Below are 9,935 nucleotides of genomic sequence, written 5' to 3'. Positions count from 1 at the left end.
TCAAACAACCGTGGTTTCCATACCCAACGATAGCGGGCACAGTAGTCTCGCAGAGGCCGCTTCCTCGTCATTCCGCTAGGAGGGGGACCCTACCACCGTTGGCGTTTAGCTAATGATTTTCTTGCAGTGAACGTAGAATTCGCATTTCGACGGCGTTACCGTTCTCAGATGAGTGCCAGCTCACGTTGCAACCTACACAAGTGAACCATAGCTCCGATGCTTTACCAGACTTAAAACTGGTTTACCTGGGTTAATGTTTTATTTCAATAAGGCTTTTGAGTGCAGGGTTGAAGAAAAAAGCATACAAAGAAGTTGTGTTTAAAAGTTCCTTTATACGTACATACGAGGCGTTTTTTTTTAAATGAGCCAAACCAGCTAACGCGAATTTGAGTAACAAGCGGAAGTTTGTTACGGGGCCCAAATGCAACGGCATCAAAGCTATTATATGATATATTTAACATGTTAGCTAGAAGAAGTTTATGGCCACAAGTAATTTAAAAAATATGCCGTAAATTTGAGGAACATTTGGGTGACAAGTTTGAATTTGGCTCATATTAGATTGAAACACTCAAGTTGATGCGGTATTCTTATGACAAAATTATTTAAATTGAGTGTGAAGCATGGTGCGATTCAGTTGTGGTGGAAAAGGCTATAAATTGTTGAACAGAGTTCAGGAACCCTAGAATTATATCATGAGAGCACATGTGTCCTCTTGTCACCATTAGCAGCTCTTTCCAAATTTTTCCCTAGGATAATTATCTTGGGCACGCCTGTAGGTACTCATAAAGTAAGCAAGATCTTCATTGCTTTGCGTGAATTACCAACACGCTTCACAAGAAGGATGCTCATGTCTTCCTCACCTTAATGAAGTGGTTCGTACTCTCAGTTGAAGAAAGGGGGGATTTTGCCAGGGCTTGTAAGCGGCGGCTATTTATTTAAGTACTAAAGTGGTAAATAAAGGATTCGAAAATTAATATAACTATATAACCATGGTTGAGACGAAATGACACCATTGTTTGGCGTCTCTCAGTTTCATTTCGTTCACTTTTCCTGCGGTTTCTTTCGTCATTGACATGATGGGTCAGATATTTCGCCAGTCCCATAATTGCCTTCTCAATTTATAATAAGCTAGCTCTTAAAAGCAAAAAGGAACTTCCGAAAACACCCACAAAATAGTTCAAATAGTCAAGCCAAGAGCGAACTCCGGTTAGGTAAATGGATTTGGCTCGTTTTGATCCATGAAACCGCATGGTCTGGCTCATTTTCGATACAAACTACAATTTGCGTACACGTTTTCAGGGCGTTATCTCAACTTTTTTGTTGCACGACTTTTTTAGAGGAAAGTGTCAGAGTTTTTCTTGTCAGTGCAGTTTTATCCGACTCAGTTTCGGTTTCTGGATCTGGCTCGTTTTGAAAAAAAAAAAAAAACGCCTCATATATTGCCACTGGGCCCAGCACGAAAGGTTTGAAGGAAGTAAAGCGATTGCTAGTCGGTACTAATATTAAGGTTCACGTATATGTGATACCTGTTAAAACAGGGATGTTTGGCAAGGATTTGTTTGAGTTTAGGGCAGTTCACTGTGTGTTGTTTATTATTCGCGCCGTTGTAACACATGTGCTTTTGGAATATTGTATATTGTGATGCGGAGAGTTGTGCCTTGTTCTTCGGAGAACATTAAAAATTACTATTCATTGTATCGTCGCTGTGTGCTATTTTTGCAAGTAATAAACTAGTGTTGACTAATGTAGAAAGATGGGCCAGTTGGTTTAGAGTTTTCGAACTGGGAACCATTGACAGGGGCAGCTACTTGGCGGAACAAGTGCGCCGATGCCGTTGTAGCCCAGATCTGAAAAGCGTGTCCATAGTCGGACGAGGTTCGACGAAGCAGGAGCGAGATGGTGTCGAAGCCTACATGATATATAAACATGGTATATTGTGTGAGTGGTGACAGCAACACGTCTGAGATTGGTTTCTGCCTTGCTTGCCTCCTTGTATAGGTAGGGTGTGGCATATCTGCATACTGCGCATGCGCAAGAGAAAGAAGAAAGAAAGAAAGTTGTGTTTATCCAGGGGAGTATTTTTTCGAATAAATCAGTTATAAGTATTGTGCCGTCCGTGTCTGTCTTTTCCCCCGGCGAAGGGTCTAATACTGGTTCGAACTTCAAAAAATAATCAACTATAATTGTGTGCGCGTGACATTTCTGCCCGGTACCCGGCTGAAAGTAGGCACGCGAGATTTACCCACTACCACGGAAAAGCGAAAAGAAAGGTGAGTAGTCAATCCAGCGCTTCAAATAAGGAAGGAGAGTACATTGGGGCATAGGCGTGGCCCACACGTGGTGCAGCGCGTGGAACCATTGAGAAAACGCGAAGAAAGTAAAGCAAATGTGTACCCAATTAAATCACGCAAACACGCCAATATACGTACACAAACGAACGATTCGTACATCAATATCAGTTCGAGACTCAGGAGTTTTTGCTCCCGCTCGCGAACATTCAGGAGGCCATAACCGCAAAAAGCGTTGGTGCTAATGCGGCGCCTGTATTAGTCGTGCATATAATTGATTTTAAGTTAAGCGTTCAATTCTGCCATTCAGGAAACTCCTGTCATAATATTATACAATGCCGGACCTTTTTTTTAAAGTGGGAAAAGACCCTTCGGATACGGTCGCGGTTCCACCACTGCAGGCACTAACATTATAATTTCTTTCTATGCACTGTAATAACAGCTGTGGTCATACTGAACAAAAAACGTTTTTTGCCCTAACGGGTTTCATTTGAAGAAGCGTGCTTTGTCTTTTGTGCAGATACCAATTACAGTCAGCTCAATTAGTTAAACTCTGAAAGGTGCACTCTTTTTAAAAATTTACTGACGTCGATAGTGCCAAAGTCTTCTCCGGAGAAGAAGGTACAGGTGCCCCAGAAAGTAAGCGGAGCATGGCTTCGTAAAATTAAAATAGCTCTTTTTTGCGGCTGCCATCAAAATTAGAATATGTGCTTCCCAAGTTTAGTTCGGAAAGAGTTTCTTAAAAGTCACTTAGAGGTTGCTGGGTAGGCACACACCGGAAAAATTTGATCAAAATCTCCAACTCATGCTCCGTTTATTTTGGGGGCCCGTACACATATCGTTACATTTAGGAAACAAAAAATGAAGTTTGTATCTTGTTTGCAAGATATTTCTTGATCCGTCTTCATTTATACAACTCTTATCGGAAATACGCAGCCTTACCATATTCGCAACGTACTGCTTTGCGGTTGTAACAAACTTCTTCCACTTCTCTTTAATTTTACTCCAAATTCCTCTTTCTTCAACAAATGCATTGGGAAGTTGGCTGCCCCCTTTCTCAAAAAAATCCGGCGTCTCCTGAAAAAGTTGAAGTACAAACTTGAGTGTCCAACCGTGTGCTCCGAAAGTGGATGTACATCGAGGATATTGGAAATCGCTCAACTGCAAAGGGTGACACGTTGTGCTGTTTTGTTTTACCTCAATGGCAGCGACAATCGCACCGATACTGCTATGGTGTACATTGGTTAGTTTACAGTCACTTAAGCAAAATTCTTGGGAAAAACCGACTTGAAAAATGATGAGTAGCGCGCGGTTGATTGATCAGGGTCGTTGTAGAACGCGACTTCAAATTTGTCCGCATAAGGCCCAGAAACCAGATGTGGTTATAGGATTTTGCAATGCTAACAATAAAGTTATGGACGGTACCACTCATGGGACACCTTTTCTAACCACTGTAGTGTAGTCATACAGTGGTCATTGTAAGAATAGATTGTAAACTAAAAAAAACTCGAGAGTAAACGGTGCAATGCGCAGGTCTAAATGTCATTTAGATATCGCACTTATGTATAACCAGGGTTAGAAAATATAATTCGTGCCAAATCTCATTTGTTTGTTCCTACGATACCTTTGGGGCACAGCTGATTAATCAGCGTTATCATCTCATTCAATCGATTTCTTTGAGGAACTACAATTCTTTTTTCGCGGGCCACGGAAAGGGTGTACTGGCAAAAAATACCCAGAATTGCAATATCGCCGGCCTCTAGGATTTGTCGAATTATTGGTTATTGACTTGTTTAATTATGGCACGCAAAACAAGCAAAGGATTCACGCGCGGAGCGCAAGTTTTAAAAGTTACCCGTTATATGTCTGGAATTTCAGTGCACACATGGAATTGTTAATTGGCTAAACTAGCGTTTCGCACGTTTTCGGCATCCTGATGAAACTTATCAGTACGACATTTGTTCATGCATTTATCTTATTTTGCTACATAACATCGCAATAGCGTAGACCACGCAGAATATACAATCCACAAATTTTATTCCCTGTCTTCTTGAACATTTCTTTGTTGTAGTTTCAAAGGCAAAAGCCTTTCATGTTTACCAAAAAGTAAAATGCATCGGCTCTATACAGGAAAGGCAAACTCTACGCAGCGACAAAGTGAGAAAAAAGGGCCAAGAGCCTAATTAGGGATAAGTGTGCAACACACAATGGGGACATAACAGGACGCACGTGCAATGTGAAATTTTGAGCCCCTAGTCGAAATTCTAGAAATTATATATCTTCGAATGTAGAGGTGTGCACTACGTTAGGGACTTGACTTTTAAATTCGCTCATTGCCACTGCAGTCTTTTTGACAGGTAAGAGTATTATTCCCGGGTACACAAAGATCTAACCGGCGTCATATCCCTCATGGTAATGACATCGCCAGAAGCAGTTCCACTGACGCGCCTGCGCCCGGATTCGAGACACGAACTGTATCACCGCAACGAGAGGTATACAGCGATCTGCCAATAGCGCTATAAATTCTACGGCAAGTCGATCTGCAAACGCGCCTTATATCTTTCCCACTACCTTCTTCAATCAGATTGTACTTCCATATAGGAGATGCGAAGCGAAGTAGTTTATCATGACAATAATGAGCGCGAACAGTTAGGACCTCGTTGCCAGAGTCTTCGTGTAGGCGGGACACGGGTGATACGAGGCACCCATCGCCCCCTACTGCTTTCAGTTTCGGTTCGGTTTCGTTCGCGCGGTTTTCAAGGGGTGTGGCTTCCGTCGGATTTACGCAATGTTCTGGCGCATGCAATCCAGTGTCTAACTTAGATGCGACTAACAGCGCAATACCCACGTGATATAAACAGCGATGTGGAAGTTCGTATGGATGCACAATAAACGTTTAAATTCTCCTGTGTAGGCACTGGCGCCCCCCATCTTGCGAAAAATTTGAATCCCCTTCCCTGAGCGCTGGAAAAGATCACTGTCCTGCTCTGGTCTTTACGACCAGCTTTGGCTGGTGAAGAGTGCCCAAGAACCCGGACGTTGTCAAGGGGTCCTGGAATAAAGACTCTTCCCCAAGACTAACTGCTCCATAGGGACGATTATTCCTCGTCCGCCTATTTGTTTATCTCCAAAGAGGAAGCGCGTCGCGAAAGCTGGCTGTACGCCACAAGAGAACAGATGCGACTAATTTGATCCAATCCCGAATATCATGCCGACGAAGCTGCAGCGAAACGCTAGCGAGTTTTAAAAGTCCCGGAGTTACGCGCTCGCGTTATTGAGCAAATGTTTGCGTTCCAGGCCGCTACCGTGGCTGTTCGCTTAGTCTTCGCTCCTGTAATGGAAAGCTTCGCTAATTTTTTCATGGATGCAAAAATGTGGTTTTTCAAGTACTTGCTCAGAGGACAAATATGGTAATGTTGTATGCAGAGGGAAACCGATCCACGTGGCACCAGAAACCGAAGCAACCCCTAATCACTGGAGTTGCACACGTATTGTGCCAAAAGCACGCGGTAGCTTAAAGGAAAGTCCTAGCAAATGCGTATCTGGTATTTGCTAAGCAGTGCCTGGATATTGTGGCTGAGAGTACTGATGGATGTAAATGACAATGGAAGTACTACAAGTGTATTATACAAGGGGATGAACTTTTCTTGTTCCAAGCTTAGAGGAACGCTTCTCCAATCCCGCATTTGGATTTCATTCCCTCAAATAATTCTATTTTTAGAGCCGCCGATATCAAATTCCAGCAGAGGTTTAAGCCTCGTAAATGGCAACGAAATGCACTATACAGCGAACTCCCGTTGAAACGAACTCAAAACGACCATGATATTTTCGTTGTCTTATCTTAATTCTTTTATCAGAAGTTCGTCATATCTTAAGCCCTCCCAAAGAAAGAATCGGAAACATGCCCAAATGTGTGAAAATATCCTGTTTCATGACGGTGAATGAGGTAGATTTACAATGAAAGAAAAAGAATAAATCGTTTATTTACATGCGCAACTTGGTAGAAGGTTGTCTTCACGCGGTCTTGTCTACTTCTTTCTAGTTTAAGCTGCGACAAACAATGTACACCCGCAACCTGAATCTACAAAACAGAAGAGATAGGGAACGGGTTCCTCGCTTTCTTGGCCGTGAGGCGGTGGGACTCGCGACGCGAACCGAAGCGAACTCACATGTTCCTGCTGAGTAACGGCGTTGGTATGAAGAGCAGCTACATTCGCGAAGAGGGAATCTCCGTTGTCATTATCTCCGTTGTCACTATTTTTTACTGTTTTATCCCACTAGCTTTGCTCCTCTCTCACCTAGAGCACAGCGGTGGCTGAACTAGCCTTCACTCTTTTTTTTTCTTTGCTTTGCGGCTTTTTCCGTGGATTACAGTGTGTGGGAAGTGGTAGCTATTGGCCTCGAGGACATACCGTGGCGCCACCTACGAGTGACGTCACTTGTAGGACGCCGAACCGTGTTGTCGTCTGCTACAACACATTTCCCGTGCGTATGCGGAAGCGTGTTTTTTTGTTGTTGTGGCCACCGTCTCGCCCGCTCCTTGTGGATTGGATGAAAATTACCACAAACGTTGTCTGTACTAAAATAATTCGGGCAAGCAATCAGCCAATCGCTAGTTCCCGGCGACACCGCCCGTTTAGGTAGTTGCTACCATCGCGACCCACAGCTCTTACATACGCAGCCAGCTAACGCCAAGCATGATGAAACTGATGCCGAGAAAAGTACGCTGTAAATTCATTATGAAATACTTGTGACAGTACATGTGTGTGCAAGCAAAAACCTTGTAACAGCGTCAGAAACGCGTCGCTCACTTATGATCCCACCGCACGCACTGCCCGCATTGCCTGGCAAATGAATGACGCGAGAACGGTGATCAGATTGCTTCGCCGCACATGCTTAAAAGTATTGTTATGGTCTGCGGTTTGGCTTAATCAGTGCCTATTTCCCCTACGACGTTTTTATACTCATGCCCGGATTCGATTAACGATCACTGCCGTAGCCTGTACTCTGCACGGCTGATGTTTACTTTTCGCGACTTGTCCGCAATGTATGAACGGTATGAGCGCGAGTTTTTAACGCCTTCGAGCGGGTTCGGACAAGGCTATATGTAGTTTTTATTAGGTGCTCGTCGTGGTAATTTTAATTGCAGCGTGTTTTGTATGTTTACAGTAAGCCGGCATTTCTCAAGCATCAGTTTCGAAACTCACGACTGCTCACAGAAGGCGAGGCTGCGTACGAGGGGAAACACGTCGTTAATGATTTCGGGTAATGGGGATATTTAGAATAGGAGAACTGAGCGTTGGAGGCCCCCAAGAAGTTAGAGGAACCAAACGCAACACGTGCGTGCGCGACGGGAGGGCCTTCGCCAACAGCTGACAGCCGTCTTTGGATGCACGTAATCGGATGTTGGGAACTTTAGGCTTGGCGTCGCAGCAGATATTTCATCGCCGTTAGAGTTGCGAGTGACAGTCCCTAACAGAACCTTTCACCGCGCTGGGAACTCTGTAAAGGCGGTGACTTCCGCTGAAGCGATCGACGATCAAGATACCTGCACGGCCTCGGCCGATTCTTTAGCGCAAGCATAGCCATCCTTCGGCCGCTCGCCGCACCGTGCGTGAACGGGCCGGCGCTGCCGGGTCCCACCTCTGTGGCCGGTTGGCGGAAATCGCGGCAGATATTTCAGCATCGCTTTGAAAACCACAGCTGATGACACTACCTATCAGAATTTTTCATCCCACTAACATCCACTTTCACCAATCCGGAGCTTCTTTTCCACGACTTGTGAGATTTTAAAAATCGGCGACAAGTTGTTGCTACCGCGATCTGCGTCGGTTCGAGCCGCAACGTCGGCTGTGTGGGCAGGCACGGCGGGTGCGTGTGCTTTTGCGAGCAGTTAAGGCTTCACGATTTCCTGCCTTATACATTTCTTGCAAACAAGGTAAATCTAGAAATTTCAGTCGGCGATCGTCCTAGACCACATTGTTGATCGGGGAAACAAACCGCTGCTTACGCTTCGGTCGCATGCGTGATACACCACCACGCTCATGGTGTTTGCGGATAATCTACCACAGTTGATACGGTTGAAACGGTTCGACCATTAGGTCGAACTGCGCTTGACGCACTGAGAATTAACTTGAAATGAAGAAAATTACCACGAAAATACTTTTATAACGCGCTTCCTAAGCGAAGTGTCACGCGCTGCAAGCCAACTGCGCAGCAAGATAGGAGCGGTGATCCTACAAGTGACGTCAAAACGATCGCAGCGCCGCCCTCTCCAGTGGTGGGCCTCGCGGCCAATACCTGCGTGTCAATTTTCCACCCTTCCAACCTTCAGGCGCGGAGAGAATTCGTTTTGCGCATTCGATTTCTTTTACTTCTCTTCCCTTCTGGTCGCGTACATGCTTCGCCGCACCCCGGCAAGACTGCCATGTTTGATACTAATAATCGGTCGCAGTAATGATCACCATGAAAATGGTTCGTATTAACTCAAGATGATGTGCAAGGCTGTTCCTCTTAACCCGTTAGCACCCAGCGTAATCTTTTTTGTAATTCTTTTTTGCATTGTGTCTGTGAAAAACCAAGTAAACGTTTCTACGTCTTTCGGCATAAGCAAGACGTCGTCCTTACCGAGTTCGTGTTTACGGGAGTTCACGGCATTCATTGTGTTTGAATTACGTGTGTTCTGATTGTCTGTGTTGTTGCTTATCGGTGCCTATCACTGGTGGGACAAATTGTTCGGCTTGGGTTCTAGATAGGTGGCTATATTAAACTCACCGTAAAAGCATATTCTCTTAAAAGCTTCCAGAAAAAATAACTTTCGTAAAGAGAGACTCATTTGCTTAAGTTTAGGTAAAAATCTTTCAGGCAACAGTTATTTAGCATCCAGGTATTACACGAAATAACCTATCTCCTTTTCACCGCTACTAAAGAAAATTGACGGGAAAATCCGTCCTAGAGAAGAGATCGGCCTGTGAGGCTGTAAGAGCTTCTAATTGTGCATCCACCGTATAGCATTGTTTGATTACCTCAAAGATACTGCGTCTCGCCTTTTTGGGGTGTTCACGTACTCAGCTGCTACCTGACAATGCATAACATGAGTGACTTCGGAGTTTGAAGCTTTCGCTAGCAGCTGTTACGCAATCTTCTCCTGCAGCACAAAAAGGAGGCTTCCTGTTTGACGTTGCGCCGTGCGTGAGCGACCGTGTAACGTTCATCTTCTTCTACGCTTGTTTTTATGCGAAGCATATCTCCACAGCTCTAACACAGAAAGCTGCTGGCTTGTTCCTTGTAGCGTTAATCTGACTTTAAGCTTGTCCAAAGCCGAGTCAACACTTCACGTAATTGCACAGTGAACACGTCTAATCACTGGTCCTTTTCAAGTGGTTGCGGATGGGAGGATAGGGGAAAAAGTAAATGCCCGTTCCATCCTAAATTCATACCAGTTGGAGTAGTGATTCAAATGCCACTGCAGGTTTGCAGCTACAACACTAACCAGCGCAAACAGCATCTGCGTAGGAACTGTGTGCAGAAATTCCCTGAGTGCTCTTCGCCGCAATCATACCTATCACTGGACAGATTAGTTTGTAGGCGTCTTTTAACCACGGCCATTTTTTATCTTTGCTTTCTTGATTTCGCTTCATTTCCTCC

Source organism: Haemaphysalis longicornis, unplaced genomic scaffold, assembly GCF_048455015.1.
Source record: "Haemaphysalis longicornis isolate Haplotype H1 unplaced genomic scaffold, Haemaphysalis longicornis Haplotype H1 scaffold_8, whole genome shotgun sequence".
Classification (NCBI taxonomy): Eukaryota; Metazoa; Arthropoda; class Arachnida; order Ixodida; family Ixodidae; genus Haemaphysalis; species Haemaphysalis longicornis.
Note: the sequence above shows the minus strand (reverse complement) of the source record.